Source organism: Cydia fagiglandana, chromosome 2, assembly GCF_963556715.1.
Source record: "Cydia fagiglandana chromosome 2, ilCydFagi1.1, whole genome shotgun sequence".
Classification (NCBI taxonomy): Eukaryota; Metazoa; Arthropoda; class Insecta; order Lepidoptera; family Tortricidae; genus Cydia; species Cydia fagiglandana.
This window is the reverse complement of record NC_085933.1, coordinates 26,789,212-26,807,004: the sequence shown is the minus strand read 5'-3', so window position 1 is coordinate 26,807,004 and position 17,793 is coordinate 26,789,212. Positions and strand designations below refer to the sequence as shown.

At 38.2% G+C, this 17,793-nt stretch overlaps 1 protein-coding gene and 1 non-coding gene across 2 annotated transcripts in view; one reads left to right on the top strand and one right to left on the bottom strand.

Annotated features, from left to right (window-relative positions):
* LOC134679533 (juvenile hormone epoxide hydrolase-like) overlaps positions 1 to 17,793 on the bottom strand; it is a 331,027-nt gene that overhangs the window by 210,293 nt on the left and 102,941 nt on the right. The window lies entirely within an intron of this gene.
* Trnag-ucc (transfer RNA glycine (anticodon UCC)) lies at positions 3,615 to 3,686 on the top strand. Its single transcript has one exon. It is a non-coding gene; the product is annotated as a tRNA-Gly (tRNA).

The following is a 17,793-nucleotide window of genomic DNA, read 5'->3' as shown; positions in this document are numbered from 1 at the left end:
TTGCAAGTTCTTTCTAATGCTAAAAAAAATGAACTATAGTTCGGGCGCACTCGGCTCACGAATGCGAATGTCACCTTAACTGTTCGAGTTAAGGTGACATCCGGATGTCAACTGCAGCTACTACATTACCGTTGTACAGATGTAGTGCATAATTATTTTCCATCGTATTTTCACGGAAACGTACTAACATGTCTTGCGATTTCAGATAGTCTCGGTACAAAAACTACTGAGGTTGACTCAAATAGCATGACAAATTAAATACGAACGTTTCCGAGAAAATAATATAATATTACGATGCGGAGTTGATGTTGCTGCTGTATTTGTCAGTATTTTATGTAGATAATATTTTATCAAAGAAATTGACGATTACAGCAGCGGCATCAACTCCACCGCAGTAATGCCGCAATAGTAATGCAGCTGTAAGTGACATTCTGGCCTTAAACCTTTAAGTCACCTGACATTCGTATTCACTAACCAACTTCGTATTACATCTGCTAAGTAGTTATTATTGCAATACAACGTCACTGCTGCCGTGTTGACGCGCGTGATGACACTGTCTATGGTTACGAGTATATCCTAGCTGTTAACCTGTAACCCGCTAAGAACCCGCCATTTTAAGAACCAACTATACGCAAAACTATTACCGGTACCCATTCAACTGTTATTGACTTATTGTTACCACAAAATCTTTGCGCATTCCTGGATGAAAACGACGCCGTTAACTGTAAAAATATGTAAACATCTTTCGCCCCATTACAATGACATAAAGTTTAACATTGTACAGATATTTTAAACGTAATTTTTACCGTTATCAGATGTTTATTATCTTATCCCGATCCGGGACAAAAAACGCCGTTGTTTTATCTTTTATGATTATACAATGACGGATGGTCGTTTGAGTTATGCAATTTAGATTTTGGAGATCCGTCGCTATCCGATACTTATTTAAAAATGTGCTAAGAGTAAAGAAAAAGACGATACTAAGATAACTAAGGAAATAATATAAATGTTTAAAAAAAAATTTTGATTTGTGATACTATTTTGTGCGAATGCAGAAGAGGCCGATGGCCGAGGCCTTGGTCAATTTTTAATTCGTCAATTGGACAATTTTTTTCAGTTTATGACTCGATATTTTCATAGAATGTTATTTAAAAACGTTTAGCAAACAAAAGTACACAATAGGTAAGTAATTCTATTTATTGCTTTCTACGGTGCGTTTTCCTGTTCTTTTTTATACGTATAATAATTAACAATTAGCGTTTAACCAAATTTAAATTTTTAAATTAAAGGGTAAGTGAAAAAAAAATATCAGAGGGAATTTTGTAATATTTCTTGTAGTGTTTCTGTTTCGTACAATTTTTTTTCTTATTTTATTTAGAACTATCAAATAATAGCTACCTATGTAAGTAGGCATATAGGTACCTACCTACTTAAAATAAACAATACATAACTTTCTCCCAATTCAACCTCATAACAGTCATAACTGACTATAAAGAAATCGTATGTAAGTATATGCCATTCGTAGTTTTTTTATCATTCAATATTTGTTAAACCTCAAACAAAAACCTACAATCTCAAGGAACCCTTAAGTTATGCGTACAACGCTACCCCCTCAAGGTCAAAGAAAGCACCCTTCCACAGGGTTTATTATTAATTTCCGCCCCTAGGTTCCCACAAGACGTAGCCAGACGGAACCTTAAGACAGGTGATGATAATTATAGGGTTCTCGTTAATAGAGTGTATGCGGGTTTTGGTTTATGTGTTGTTCAGACGTTTTGGATGTGGGAGTAATTTTAAGGCGTTTTAAGTATTTAAGCAATAATTTAAGAAAGCCGGTCGACTGTAACAAATACTTAGGTAAAGATAATAAAGAAATGATATTAAAGTCGGACCAAGCTAACTCTGCATGGACAAACAAAGCCATTCCGATCGTACACTGACATCAGAGTGATATCTGTGTGGTGTCATTTAGTTATTGGGTGTCTCGCTCGCGTCACTCGCGTATATATATGTCGCAGTCGGATCGTATAATCCGCCGTATTACATTACGGCTAGCCGTTTTCAAAAACAGGGGCGTTTTGAAATGCGGCGGTTTAACGATTAGCCGTATTGAATGCGGCTGAATGAGAATCCGCCGGAATGTATTCGGCGCCATACGTTCTTGAACACGGCTAGCCGTAATGTAATACAGCGAGTCATTAGCCGCCACTTTGACAGTTTTTAGTTCCCATTTTTAACACTCGTGGCGCTGCCTGACAAACGCTGGGGTGTCCATCAAATCTGGAGTTTGTCGGACTGTTTCTTTTCAAAAAAAAATTTCCTTCGCAACTTAACAAGACGGAGCCCCGCTTCGCGGGGCTCCTATTTCTGAGCGGTTTGCCCTTCGGGCATCTGAAGCTACCTAACGAACCTAACCTACCTACCTATTGATTAAGTGAGACGTCCGTGAAAACATTACACTTTGGGGAAAAAAGCGTAGGTAGGTAATTAGGTTAGGTTCGTTAGGTAACTTCAGATGCCCGAAGGGCAAACCGCCCAGAAATAGGAGCCCCGCTTGCGGGGCTCCGTCTATTTAAGTCGTGAAGGAAATGTTTTGGAAAAGAAACACATGTAGTGCGGTGGGACCATGGTAGAAATAAATTGAATTGCAAACATTGTCAAACTCCGGTTACGTAGGCGACCGAAAGAACTGGTCACTCTACAATGTACGAAGCGGCTAAACGTGGGCCGCCTTATTGAAGAACGTATCGCAGTGACAATCCGGCTAATCGTCGAACCGCCGCATTTCAAAACGCCCCTGTTTTTGAAAACGGCTAGCCGTAATGTAATACGGCGGATTATACGATCTGACTACGACATATACATATATGTACAACTTGTACAAGTAGGTACGAGCAAAATGCACAATAACTGTATGACATCATTTAGATGTCGTTCCGATATCAAATTTCAAATTTCTATTAAAAAATATGATGTTTATAAATAATGACACTATCTTTTTTGTTTTTTTCATGTCTGTGCAAAGATATCTAGACGAGACGGACTCACAGGCGTATTCTTCTGATTTTAATATCACGATAAATTAGACGCGAAATTATTGGGTTTTGTATGGAGGGTTGGCCGACTTGGACGACGACATAGATTTATTTTTTTCAAAAATTATTCTTCTAGGTATTCCTACTAGGAACACGATTCCGAACGAATCCCACTATTTTTGTTGCTCCCTGTATGTCCTTAGTTTAGTGCCCAGAAAAAACTATAAATAGGAAACTATAAACATTTCTATGACGTATGGTCACATACTTATAGATAGTCACGCTTCGCTTAATTTTGTCTCTAAAAATGTCCAAATTTTCGATACTAAATAGGTCAATAGGAAAACAAGAATATTTCAAAAATTACAAATTTATACCTTATGTAACACACTTAAAGTTCAAATTAGATAGGCCTTTTTGAGTTCAGCCTCTTTGGTTGTAAGATCTTGTATTTCGCGTGAAACATTCATCTAGTCACGTTTCCACGGTACAAGAGTTAATAACCTCGTGACGTCACAATGTCATTGGTCGGCGGACAAGCGCAGAACGTCTTTACATAATTCACCAATGCCCTCACCGGCGTTGGTGGTGTAATGGTCAGCATAGTTGCCTTCCAAGCAGTTGATCCGGGTTCGATTCCCGGCCAACGCACGCGTTTTTGCTATTTTGTTTTTTTTGATAAATATATTCTTCTTTTTTTCTTGTTTTTTACGATTATTAGTCAATAAAATAACATCAACAACTCTTCATAATTTATTCACTAATTTACATACAATGCAAGAAAATAATTCAACCGAGAAAAACTTTCCTCAATTTTAATACATCATCTTTATTTATGATGTTTCTCCAAATTACATAATGTTACGGAAGGTTTGGCACATAATTCGGAATTGAACTATGACCAGGGTGAGTCGACTTGTATTATTAAAACTTTTTCTTAGTAAGTACCTACAGTCGCCATCAGATATATCGGAGCGGCCAAGGTTTTCACACTATCTGAACAAGCACTCTAACGCCTTGACAATAGAGGTGTGTTCAGATATTTGTGAGCACCTTGGCCGCTCTGATATATCTGATGACGACTGTACATTGGGAATGGTAAACACAAGAAATGATGCGACGTCGTTTTCAAGAAAATTACGTAAGGCAAAAAGATGCTTCGGATTTTTAGAACGCACGCAGCTATACAAGTATGCACGATGCTCTGGTATTTTTATTAAATTGCATAGTAAAACTTGGCAAAAAAGAGTAGAAATTAAAAAGTGGCAACACTGTAGTGTCGTCCCGTTTTCTTATATGAATTGATTTGAAAGGGACGACACTACAGTGTTGCCACTTTTTAATGTCTACTCTTTATTGCCAAGGTGTACTTAACATAAATTCTGTATATGCCTCTGAATATTATTTATTTGTACTTTGTACAACAAGGAATAAATAAAATTATTTTATTAAATATTATTTTAATCTATGTTTTTAGGTAGTCACACCACTTTCATTATAATCATGATTATCATCAAAAAGGTTGAAAAATGCATTCGTACCCAAAGGGTAAAACGGGACGCTATTACTTAGACTCCACTGTCCGTCTATCTGTCCATCTGTCTGTCACCAGGCTGTAGGTATCTCATAAACCGTGATAGCTAGACAGATGAAATATATGTATTTTTGTTGCCGCTATAACAACAAATGCTACAAAAAAGTACCTACGGAAACCTCGGTCAAGTTTTTTATTTCTTTACCGTATAAGTAACCCGTTCTATTCAACATGACGAAGTTTTACTGGAAGCTAGTGACTAAGTTTCCATGAACACCATAGCCAAGTTCCAAAAATCTAATTAAATATTCACAATTATCCATTGTCATGGCATCGGCATTACCACCGGTACCACTTCAAACAGTTCAAACAGTTCAAACGGTCACGTCCGATGTAGTCATACCTACGTCGCGTACCTATATGATTTGTAAACTCAAGTATAGGTATGGCATATGGCAATCAGTCATATTTATATATTTATTACTTTTTAAATTCTATTCACTCGCGTCGCGACGCCGCGTCTCGCGCGGGTCGCTTCCAACCGGCACGTATGGAGGTCCAAGGGGGAGGCCTATGTTCAGCAGTGGACGTCTTATGGCTGAGATGATGATGATGATGATGATGAAATTCTATTAGGTAACATTTTTATTCCATTTGAAAATATTATGTCTTAATTAAATATTGATTTAAACAATTACAAAAAAAACCTGTATCTATTCTGTTAAATAATATTTGACATATTTTCTGGAAGAACTATACGCGTTAGGTAATAAAAAAAGTGCTTCTAAGTCTCAGGAGGATATTTGAATCGAGATTTTAAAATGAATTCCGGTTTACCAGGTATGATATGATATGATTGACGCGCCGCCACTGAAAGGAACCGAATTCAAATATGGAACACAATGCAGCTTCAATGGAACCCATGACGAATTTGCATTTAATGTATTCTCAATTATGTCACATGTTTTGCAAGAGGAAGTCACGGCAAAATTATTATCGCCAGTAATTCGTCTTCATACAAAATCATCATAGGCATAGCATAATAGCTATATCTCAATAATACGGCAGAGAACCGCTTCCCTGAAGCCCCGCGCAGGAGAATTGCGGGCATTTTTCTCTATCACTCTAATTACGCCTTCGTTGGAGTAAAAGAGAAAGATCCCCGCAATTTGTGAATTTCGGTTTTGGCGGTAGCCCCTCTGTATCCGTACCATGAGTCACTGACAGTGCCAACACTGCTGCTAATATACAGTATCTGGGAGACCGAGCTTTGCTCGGAAAACATATAAAAACTCAGAAATGCGTTTTTTCCCAGAGATATTAGATCGAATATATTTTCGCCCCCAAAAACCCCCATACAGCAAATTTCATCGAAATCGTCAGAGTCGTTTCCGAGAAGCCCGAAATATAAATAAATAAATAAATACAAAATAAACAAATTAAATTGGTGTTTTAATAACAGTTTGAAATGGCTATATCTATGACTAGTTTAGTTTTGCTTAGTTTTTGTTTATGTTGTTCTCTAGCATCCGATCACGGTCCTAATACCTCATCATCATCATCATCTCAGCCACAAGACGTCCACTGCTGAAGATAGGCCTCCCCCTTGATATCTACTAGCCTGCTAGTATAAATTAGCTCCAATGAAATTAAAAAAAAATCATATTGATTTGTTTGATTTTAAACGATACATTATTAAATTATGTTATCTAATGCCATTGATTCAAAGACTGCCAATTTTTAGGGTTCCGTACCCAAAGGGTAAAACGGGACCCTATTACTAAGACTTCGCTGTCCGTCCGTCCGTCTGTCACCAGGCTGTATCTCACGAACCGTGATAGCTAGACAGTTGAAATTTTCACAGATGATGTATTTCTGTTGCCGCTATAACAACAAATACTAAAAACAGAATAAAATAAAGATTTAAATGGGGCTCCCATACAACAAACGTGATTTTGGACCAAAGTTAAACAACGTCGGGAGGGGTCAGTACTTGGATGGGTGACCGTTTTCTTTTTTGCTCTTTTTTTGTTTTTTTTTCTTTGCATTATGGTACGGAACCCTTCGTGCGCGAGTCCGACTCGCACTTGGCCGGTTTTTTCTTGGATGGTGGGGCCGCTAGTTTTTTAATTAGTAAAGGAATCAAAACTGGCTCTTAATAGGTAGGTAGATACAGGGCTACTTCGGTGTCAGTTCCTTTTTCTTGATCTTGTCTTCTAGATTACTAAATAGAGTACTGGGTTAGATATTTAGATACCATCTAAATAAGTGATCTAAGACTGCCTACGTACGCATTGTTCCTAATTTCATAATTCATACGCTTTGTTCACGCGGGGAAACCCAGTTTATAGTTACGATCAAATTCCAGTTCCAAGGATTACAGATGGTTTGTTTCAGCGAATAAGATGGCGTCATTGATTATTTAATCAAGACCTGACCTGAAATACTGAAAGGTATGAAATCATACTTCAACTACACTAGAAAGGATAGTTTGCAAGGATGTATATGAAAAATATGATGTATGTACTTTTCTGCCAGCGACTTAAATGGTAGTCCAGTGGACACTGTCCACTGTCCAACCGAAGTTCCGGTTACGGCACAAAAGTAAAGTTTCGGTCGAAGGTTCGGTTTTGGCAAAAAACTGGCGAACATTTCAACCCCGCCGAAACTTTATTTTCTGTAGTTACTATTTCGGTTACCCGGCCAAAGTTTTGGTTTCGGTTTCGACCAGTTTCGGTAAAAAAAATCACGTATCGGCCGAAGTTTCGGTTTCGGGAGGACACTATTTGTCAATAAGAAGATGATTTCTGTGACTAAAACTATCCTAAGTCCCCTACTCCTACCCCTAATTGTAAATCGATTTAATGATATTATTACACACGAAAAATATAGGAGGATGCACCTTCTTCAGCAATCTGGTGAAAACAGAGATTTAAAAATTTAAGGCCTTAATAAAGACCACACATTTCGTGCCTTGGGGCGCCTAATTTGCCATAATCATTGCTTTTAGGCTCAATTTAAATATAAATCACACGCTTCACGCGAAAGCCTGTTATAATAATTAAAGGACCACCAGAATCGAATTTTTTAAAGTCCCGCACTGCAAAAACGGAACCCTTAAATTTCGCGTTTCAAAAGTATTTTCTACAAAATAAATAAATTGTTGTTTATATGTACAGCATATAGAAACATATAATTATGTATTTACGTGACGCGTAGTCAGGTCCGCTACTTTTGATACTGACTGTACGTATTATAGTCGTTCTTGTTCCTGAGAAAATAAAGATTAAAAACCGGGCAAGTGCGAGTCGGACTCGCGCACGAAGGGTTCCGTACCATAATGAAAAAAAAAACGGAAAAAAATGCAAAAAAAAACGGCCACCCATCCAAGTACTGACCACGCCTAGCAATGCACGCACGAGAACTTTCCAAAGTTGCGAAACTTTCCACATGAGAAATTCTCGGTAACTTCTGAGAATGTTCTCGAGAACGAGAATTTATTTATTTATCGTAGTTTATACCATGAATATTCACGATAGTTTAGGTGTAGTCCTTACCCCCAGAAAATTCCGACTTGTGGTCGTCCGCTTCCGGTCAGAAAAATGTATGACGGCCCGGCCAAACGGTCAGACTTAGGTGGGGGGTGCTCGACCAAATGTCATAGAGGGACCCTGGCAGTTTTTGACGCCGCCATTTTTTTTCAATATGGCCGACTTTTTTTTTAAACATTTTGAGTTTTGTCCTAGCGCGCTGAAATTTTGGTCACGGAATCTCGGGGTCCCCTAGATACCTATGAAAGAATTTTTTTTGGAAAAATACTACAATTGCGGGAAAACTGGCCACTTTTATTTTGTATGGCAACTTTTAAACGGTGCGTGATAGGTGGGGGATGCTCGACCAAATGTCATAGAGGGCCCCGAGACAAAACAAACTGCATTAAAAAAAAAAACAAAATGGCCGACTTTTTTTTTTAATTTTTTCAAGTTGGTCCGAGCGCGCTGAGATTTGGCATGGCGGGAGATAGAGGCCTCTAGATTCTAATGAAACTAAAAAAAAATTTTGGAAAAATTTGTCGAAAGTCGAAATGTTCTCTGATATAAAGTGAGAATTTAAGCAACTTATTGGTAAATTTATCACATCAACAAAATAGCTAACTGTAATAGACAGTAATATATGCATAATAACATTTAGTTTTAAGTTATGCCTATTTAAATTTTATTTCAAGTATATTCTCTTGTTTAAACAATAATTTCCATGTTGCAGGAATGTTCTGAGAACATTCTCGAGAACGTTTCCGCTTTTTGGGAATGTTCTGCAATTTGTACATTGCTAACCACGCCCGACGTTGCTTAACTTTGGTCAAAAATCACGTTTGTTGTATGGGAGCCCCATTTAAATCTTTATTTTATTCTGTCTTTAGTATTTGTTGTTATAGCGGCAACAGAAAGCATTTTAGTTTTGTGTTATTAGTTATTATTATTTGTGCTAATAAACACCTCTTATTCTTATTCTTAGAAATACATCATCTGTGAAATTTTCAACTGTCTAGCTATCACGGTTCGTGAGATACAGCCTGGTGACAGACAGACGGACGGACGGACGGACGGACACGGACGGACAGCGAAGTCTTAGTAATAGGGTCCCGTTTTACCTTTTGGGTTCGGAACCCTAAAAACTAACGTACCAATTAGAAGTATAAAACTTTGCCCTTTAACATAACTTTTTCCCACTGCGTCACAGTTCAGTAAAAGCGAAATAACTAATTTAAAAGTAGTTACAGATACACTTTCGGAAGAAAGTGAAGATACACTTTCTTCACCATAAGTACCTAAGTAAAAGTTATTAAGTTATTTCGCTTTTACCGAACTGTGACGCGGTGGGCAAAGTTACGTGCAAAGATTTATACTTTTACGGTAATTAAGAATAAATAATTAAACATATATTTACTTATTCTTACGCATATCTTTCATTACTCATTTGTGATTTCAAACAAAGAAGTTCGTAAATTAAACGCAATATTCCCCGAAATGGTTTTTAGATTATTATCTGCAAAGGAACCCCGAAGTGTAATTCACAGAAACATCATCTCTACCTACACCAATTATTACTAAAAAGAACTTGATGATAATTATTTTGAGACACAAATCTCAGTTTTGTACGAATCTCGCGCGAGATGAAATTTAATGAGAAAATAATCATTACTATTTTTACATACTTACAAACAAAAACACTTGAATGATAAATCCAAATTCTTACGAGTAAGTCTTGTAAGTATATTTCGTGGATCTCGGAAACGGCTCTAACGATTTCGATGAAATTTGCTACATATATGGAGGTTTTCGGGGACTAAGAATAGATATAGGTAGGTATTGTCTCTGCGAAGGCGCATTTTCGAGTTTTTAATTGTTCTCCCAGATATTAAATAATAATGTGTGAAAATCCTAAAAGCTTAAAACAGTGTATCAACCAACATGTTGCCGCCTACGAAATATAAAAAGAATCATTGAAAGCGGCCACGATACATCAGTAATTATCAGCATAACTAATTGTATCACTCACTTTGGATTAATTTTTCTGCAGTCGTATTAATGTCATTCATTGAATGTAACCGCTCGACTTACATTTACTTTTTATAGCTTGAACAGCTTAATTTGTTAATTTCATGCTTGAAATTACTTGAGCTTTTAATCCTACGTATAATACCTACAGCATAATGATACCTAGGTCTTGGAACGGCATTCAGAATTTAAAAATATTACCTACTTGATTTGTTAAAATAAAAGTACTCCAACCCGCCGCTCCCATACAAAATATTATTACAAATCGGAGTTACGCTCTCATTTTAAAACAACATGCAATTATTTGAAACTTGGCACAACTTTTAAGGAACATATATTATATTATATCTAATAATAAAAACAAGATAAGACTCCATTTTTTTTATATAACAAATTTTAGCAACGACAACTACTTAGTACCAGACCCTACATAGATATTATGTTAGCTACCAGGCTAAGGGATACATATTTCCGACATACGGTTGATACGGTACTTCAGACAGTCATGTGTTCTATTTTCGATGAGTAAGAAATTTTGAAATATCAGACTGGTAAAGGGTTAATGTCAATTTTCATTTTATTTAAGATTGTCCTTTTTGAAATGAGATCGTAACGGGAGCGGCTCTAGGTTCGTATGACTCTTAAGACTCTTAAGTTTGTTAAATCTTTAGAATGCTGATTTAGATTTCGGTGTTTGATTTTAGCTGGAATGTCTGCTTCTGTTTTATTTAGACCCTAATAATTGAAGTTTATTTTACCTACTCAGAAATAGGTAATTTTCCTCATAGGCAATTATCAAAGATGCTCATGTAACAAGCGATCATAACAACAACGATTTGAAGTCTGCGCACCTGCAAAAACTAGATCATCTGATAAAAAGTTCAATGTCGATAAAAACATATCGGTCAAGTTCCGATCCAACTCCGATGTAGGATTCCGTAAAAAGGCATATTTTCTTTAACTGAACTTGGGGGTCATCCATTGATTAAATCACACGTTAGGGAGGGGGAGTAGATCGTGGTGTACACGACATAAAGGCGCGATTTACGACAAATGATGATGATGGAATTTCCTTTTGCACACTTGCTCTTTTTGACTCATGTAATGATTTAGGAATCGAATATTTGATGCAAAATTTTGACTTCATTGGAGTGACCCCAAAAATATGTTAAAAATAAAGTTTTGCTATGTGGTTCCTGCATGATCTCTTGAGGAAAATTTTAAGTCGGCAAGAAATATCGATTCTTGAAATTTTGGTCGAGCTCTAATGGGAAAATAGACCGTAGAACATTGTGTTTGGCGGATGGACAAGTTTTTTTAAATATTTTTTGGTACGGACCCCTAAAATAAATTAGCCTTGGTATGGCTCCAAAAAACCGATCTAGTCTCAGATTGCGCAATAATTATCCTTCTCTCTCTTATGTAGTAAAATAGCAGCGACTAAGTTCCGATACAAAGTCAATATTTAAGAACAACTTGTCTATTTTTCTTAGAAATTAAACCTGACCAACTCATGAACTCAGACATATTGTCGCCATTCTGAGAAGCCAGATACGGAAGATGTTCACGTCGTATTTTTCATTAAAACAGCTTTAAGGGGATCCATTGATTATTTACATTTTAGACTCTATCATATTACTATTAAGATTGAAAATAGAACGCGCTTGCTTGAAACTATGCACATTTCACTTTAGAAAATTACATGTGTTATCGTATGGAGCTTTTAATTGTTTTAATTTAAGTCTTAACGCGTACGCGTTTAAGTTAAAATTAGAATGTGCTTGTGCAAGTTTCATGCTGTTTGGTTTTGGAATGTTCATCACATGTGCAAACCATGATGTAGTGTGGGATTCCCATTGTTTCCGAGATACGAGGCGAATGAGTGAATGGATGGACTTTTTTTAATATATTTTTTGTTCCATTGTAATTTAACCTGTCTTATGTACAATACAATAAACTTTCTTCCGGGAACCTGCTGCGTTATAATTTTTAGGCAACAAACTAAAAAAAAAACTAAAGCAGTCTGACTAGAGCTCAAAAATGTCCCCACATGGGCCACATGCATTGTGGCGCTCAAGAATGACTCCAAATTGTGCCGCGATCAATTCAACTATTATATAGGTAGCGCAGCTTGTCAACGCCAATTATTGTGAAATTGTGATGCCGCACAAGAGCTATAGAAATATATTTTAGCCAATCAAAACTTTTAGTGACCAATCAAAACGTTTTTTTAAAAGCGGTAAGTTCATAGTATACCCAGCTGCGGGCTGGGTATGGTATATATTTTTGACGGTAACTTGTTTCTATAACCATAACAAGTGAATAAGCACGTATCTCTTAACTTTTTACAGCCATTTCAACAAGAGTGTATCAGGATTAGGTTTTAAAAGTCACGTTTGCAATCAGCGTTGCTAAGGCAAACACATAACCTTCCGCGCCGCGCCGTGCGCAGATATGAGAGCCAAAACCATAACAGGCATATGCTGTGGTTTGAGACAGGAGAGACCTGTGTTTAAAGATTTAGTGTAATTTGTATTTAGGTAGGCTAGGTAGGGGAGACCGAGGAGAGTTGTGACATCGTCGATTTTTTGGAATCTATTAACTAGAAACTAGATCGCAATAGCGCGCGTTTGTTTGTTCAAGTTACGAGCTAACAAACACACACTGTTGCGACCTAGTTTCTAGTTAATAGATTCCAAAAAATCAACGATAGTACTACTCTCCTCTGTCACATCTGACCTCGGTCTCCCCTACCTTCCACCACGGTGGTAATCAAACATCCGTGTTGGTGAATGGACACCGCAGACAGTAGATTTTTTGCTTGAAACTACGATGGAGTCACAGATGGAGAAGAAGTAGTAATCATACCAATACTATATTATATGTAATATCACAGAATAACTAATATGGTAATAATGGTAATAATAAATATTCTAAACGCGAAAGCAGCTCTCTCTACTGTGTATCTGTCTGTAATCCGCTGAATCGATTTTGATGAAGGATGGTATGGAGATAATTTGAGGATTGGGGAACTATATAATATATATAGGTAATAGTTTTAATATCATCATCATCAACACTTCACGCATGCGAAGTTACGGACAGAAACTATTATTAACTTATAAAGTGAAAGTTTTCTAATGTAGAAAAATCGGAGTCGGAATCGCCCACCGAGGGTTCCGTAATTTTTAGTATTTATTGTTATAGCGTCAACAGAAACACATTATCTGTGGAAATTTCAACTGTCTATCACGGTTCATGAGATACAGCTTCGTGACGGATAGACGGACAGTGGAGTCTTAGTAATAGGGTCCCCTAAAAAAGCAATTACATATATAGGGGTTATAGGGGACTAATATTGAATAATGATTTGACTGATTCGGCGCATTTACTTTTTAACCGACTTCAAGGTGCAGAAATCGAAGGAGTTTTCAGCAAATATAGGCACACCTGTAGCGATTTGTGAGACAAAATGAGCGATGGATTGAACGTTCTAATCGCGACAGCATTGCGGCACCAGCGCTTGTCAGTGGCGGATTTGCAGTCTTAGCCGCCCTAGGCCCCGGGCCCTGTAGCCGCCCCTTTCTCAGCACCCTTCTTATTGACTAGTTTTGAGTTATTTCTTGTTATCATCAGCGAATTTTTGGTCACAATTTGCCGCCCCCAAAAAACTTGCCGCCCTAGGCCCGGGCCTACTTGGCCTTAGGGCAAATCCGCCACTGGGGGCCCGATTCGGATTTTGAAATATGTAGATATCTTTTAGACATCATCAAGATACGATAACGATATGTTTAAGATCTAACCTGTCAAATTTGACATTTGCGCGATTCTGGAGATACTCTTGAACGATTTCCACAGGATATGACTTAGAGATCCAATCCACATCTAATAGATATCTTACTCTATCTAACGTAAAAGTGACATTGGTTGCCCGAATTGCGCTGCAAAAGAGAACTAGTTGATATCTAAGCTACAACGTATCTAGTACGTGTCGTCTCATGTGAATATCTTGAAGTTCGAATACGGCAGTTGGCCTTAGGGCAAATCCGCCACTGGCGCTTGTGTTTTGGGCCGAAATTGATATGTTTGTTTAGGCGGCGCGCACGTTTGACAAATCGCTCCCCCGCCGCGATATTTATCGCCGTTTTTGTCGAAACCTAATCTTTTAATAAATATTTTGCTTTGGAAATGGGTAAATACGTCCTGCGTCCTCTCATTTACCCATTTCGTGGGAGGTGGCTTTTTCAGAAGCATGTGCAGATTCAGACTGGAATATTCTGTAAATATACAGGGTGGCTAAAAAATAACTGCATTCCCTTTGCAGGGAGGTTTTGTGGAATTATACTGAGCATCTTTTACTATGGGACCAATCCCGAAATCGCTAAAAAAATATTTGTCTGTGTCATACCTACGTTTTGGCTGGTCCATTTTCTATGGCAGGGTAATTTTTAGGGTGTCATACAAAACTTTGTTCACGGAACACTTATTTTTCGTGATTTCGGGGTTGGTCCAATAGTAAAAGTTGCTCAGTATAATCCAAAAACCTCCCTGGCAACAGGAATGCAGTTATTTTTTTGCCACCGTGTATATAGTGTTTGTCAATCATTTTCTCTCAATTTCTCAAAGGTTGACTGGAAAAGATCCTGAGGACATCATCCATTTAAGTCAGCTCAACGTTTTGCAGCTAAAACGGACGACCCTTTTGGACTCGCAATAGTACAAACACATGTAGAGTACGGCGTTGACCACACTAGCGCCGCAGCCGCACCCGGAAACCGCATCGGTGTGATAACCGCCTAAAGTTGTATTATCGCTGCCCCTGCATTATGCAGCGACAGTCCACTTGACCCATATTACGCGAATGCGACGCGATACGAACGAGAGAAGGTCTGGAGATGCATCTCCAGATAAATGTGTAACTCTTACCGCATACGAAGCCATATTATGGCGAATGTGATATTCAACTCTATTCACAGCTATTCAAGTTCAAATAAATATTTTTCATTACATGCAGTAAGGCAGCGGTCGGCAACCTTGTAGCAGCCAAGGGCCACATCGTAGTTAACGCAGATGACGCGGGCCGCACTTTGTTAATATTTATGACTTTATCAGATATTGTCGTTTGTCCATATTACATACAAAATAGCTAGGGAGGCTCGCCGGCCGCAAGTGAGAGGCCGCTTGTTGCCGACCGCTGCAGTAAGGGGTTAACTTATCCAAAGCGGGGATTCTTCAAAAACACTTGTAAATACTAGTGTTAGACCAACGGCCCGATTCGAACTTTAAGATACGTCAGTCTATAGATCTAGGAACGATATAGATTAGATATGTCAGTATCAAATGTGACGTTTCTTGAAACAAAAACGACACATTTACACTGACACATCTAATTCACATCGTTTCTAGATTTATTAACTGACGTATCTTAAAGTTTGAATTGAGCAGCAACACTTCTAATTTCAAACTTCTATGAAATTATGACATTTAAAATAACATTTACACAGTCTGTGTTAATTACAATAATCGCTGCGCGTTATCTTGGTCTAACTCTATATACCTGCCTTCCCACATAGGCCACAATCACCTATTTATTTAAGACCCAGAAAAATATATAGGAGGCATGTTTCTATGCCACAATTTTAGAGATATCCTCAGACGAATCTCGCGACCAATCCTCCCGCACCACACTACTGAAAATCACATTATCCGAACATTAACGAGCGATCGCTCTCATTTCGAGCGGAACAGAGAAAGTGGGCCGCAAATTCGAGTTGACACTTGATAACCCCCTATCTCGGCTCTCTCAGGCTACTTTAGACTGTAAACTGTTGGTTTAAGGTTGGTTTTCGGATGTTAAAGTACGAGGGTAACCTGAAATGTCGTAATATGTGTAACCTTGTTACGTTTCCCATATGAATCAGAGGAGTGGGTGATAGCTGTTAGTCTCACGTGCTAGTTTGATAGATAGGTCTATTACATGACCTATGCATGGTACCTATGTATACGGCCAGATCTGCTGCACATCAAAGTCAAGACCTTTTTTAGTGTTCCGTACCCGAAGGGTACAAACGGGACCTTATTACTAAGACTCCGCTGTCCGTCTCTCCGTCTGTCCGTCGGTCCGTCTTTCCGTCTATCCATCCGTCTGTCTGTCACCAGGCTGTATCTCATGAACCGTGAAAGCTAGACAGTTGAAATTTTCACAGATGATGTATTTCTGTTGCCGCTATAACAACAAAAATTAAAAACAGAATAAAATAAATATTGAAATGGGCTCGCGTAAAACAAACGTGTTTTTTTTGCCGGTTTTTGCGTAATACGGATGCGTAGGTACGGAACCCTTCGTGCGCGAGTCTGACTCGCACTTGGCCGGTTTTTTTTATAAACTAGCGACCCGCCCGGCTGCGCACGGGTTACACAGAACCTTAACATTATACACCCAAATCTTCCTCAAGAATAACTCTATTAGTAGTAGTAGTAGTATAGTAGTAAACTCTTTATTGTACAAAAAGACATATTAAAAATAACATACAATTAGCAAGAAGTACAAAGGCGAACTTATCCCTTTGAGGGATCTCTTCCAGTTAACCTTTGAGTAGATGAGAGGAGAGAGTGAAAAGAGGGTGACAAATGCAGCAAAATTTACAACAAGGTACCAGAAAGATAAAGGATATAAATACATACAAGATTTATAGGATAAATGAAGATAAATCATGAAGGAATGGGGAAAATACACTAAAAAATGGAAAGAATTAGAACGATATAAAGCAACTATACAATAGAAATATAGACAAATTAATCAGTCAAATCAGATAACCATAGCTTCTTTAACCTCTCCTTGAACGACGCAACCGATTGTGCCTGCCTGAGCGACACAGGCAGCTCATTCCACAGCTTCACTGGACGCACTGCTAAGGACTTGTTGTATCCTCGAGATTTGTGAATAATAATAATAGGTGAAAACCGCATGAAAATTCGCGTTCAGTAGTTTTTGAGTTTTTCGCGAACGTACAGACAGACAGACTAGGTGGGAGACTTTGTTTTAGAATAATTATGTACCTTACCTATTGACTATAAAAATGTGACTTTGGAAGCAGTCTAGGAAACTACTCGTATCCAAAACGCGCCCAAAAGGGGAGCCACCCCTGACCTGCAGTAATTCAAGAATGCATTTCATTCACGGACAACAATCGGCCGCAGATTGCTGCACCTGGCGTGCGCGTGCGCAACCAGGGGTCCGTAGGCACAGTGGCTGATGTAAAGGGTCCGTGGTTCGTAGCTCATTATACTGTCCAATTTTGGTTTTTATGTAACCAACCTACGGCGCGATTCGGGAAATGAATTAGAGATTAACTAGATACGATATAGTAAAGATACCTCCGTGTCGTCCCACGGGTAAAGGTACCTTATGGCGGTTGGTGCTTACGCTATTATTAACGCCGATCCAGTATTATTGCAGCGCTATGCGACGTAAGCGCCGGTCGCCATAAGGTACCGTTTTCCGTGGAACGTCACATAACTTCACTATTTCATATCTAGTAAATTTCTAATTCATTTCCCGAATCGCGGCACCGGCCGCCATAAGGTCCCTTTTGCAGTGCAACGTCACATATCTTTACTATTTCATATCTAGTGAGTCTCTAATTCATTTCCCGAATCGAGCCGC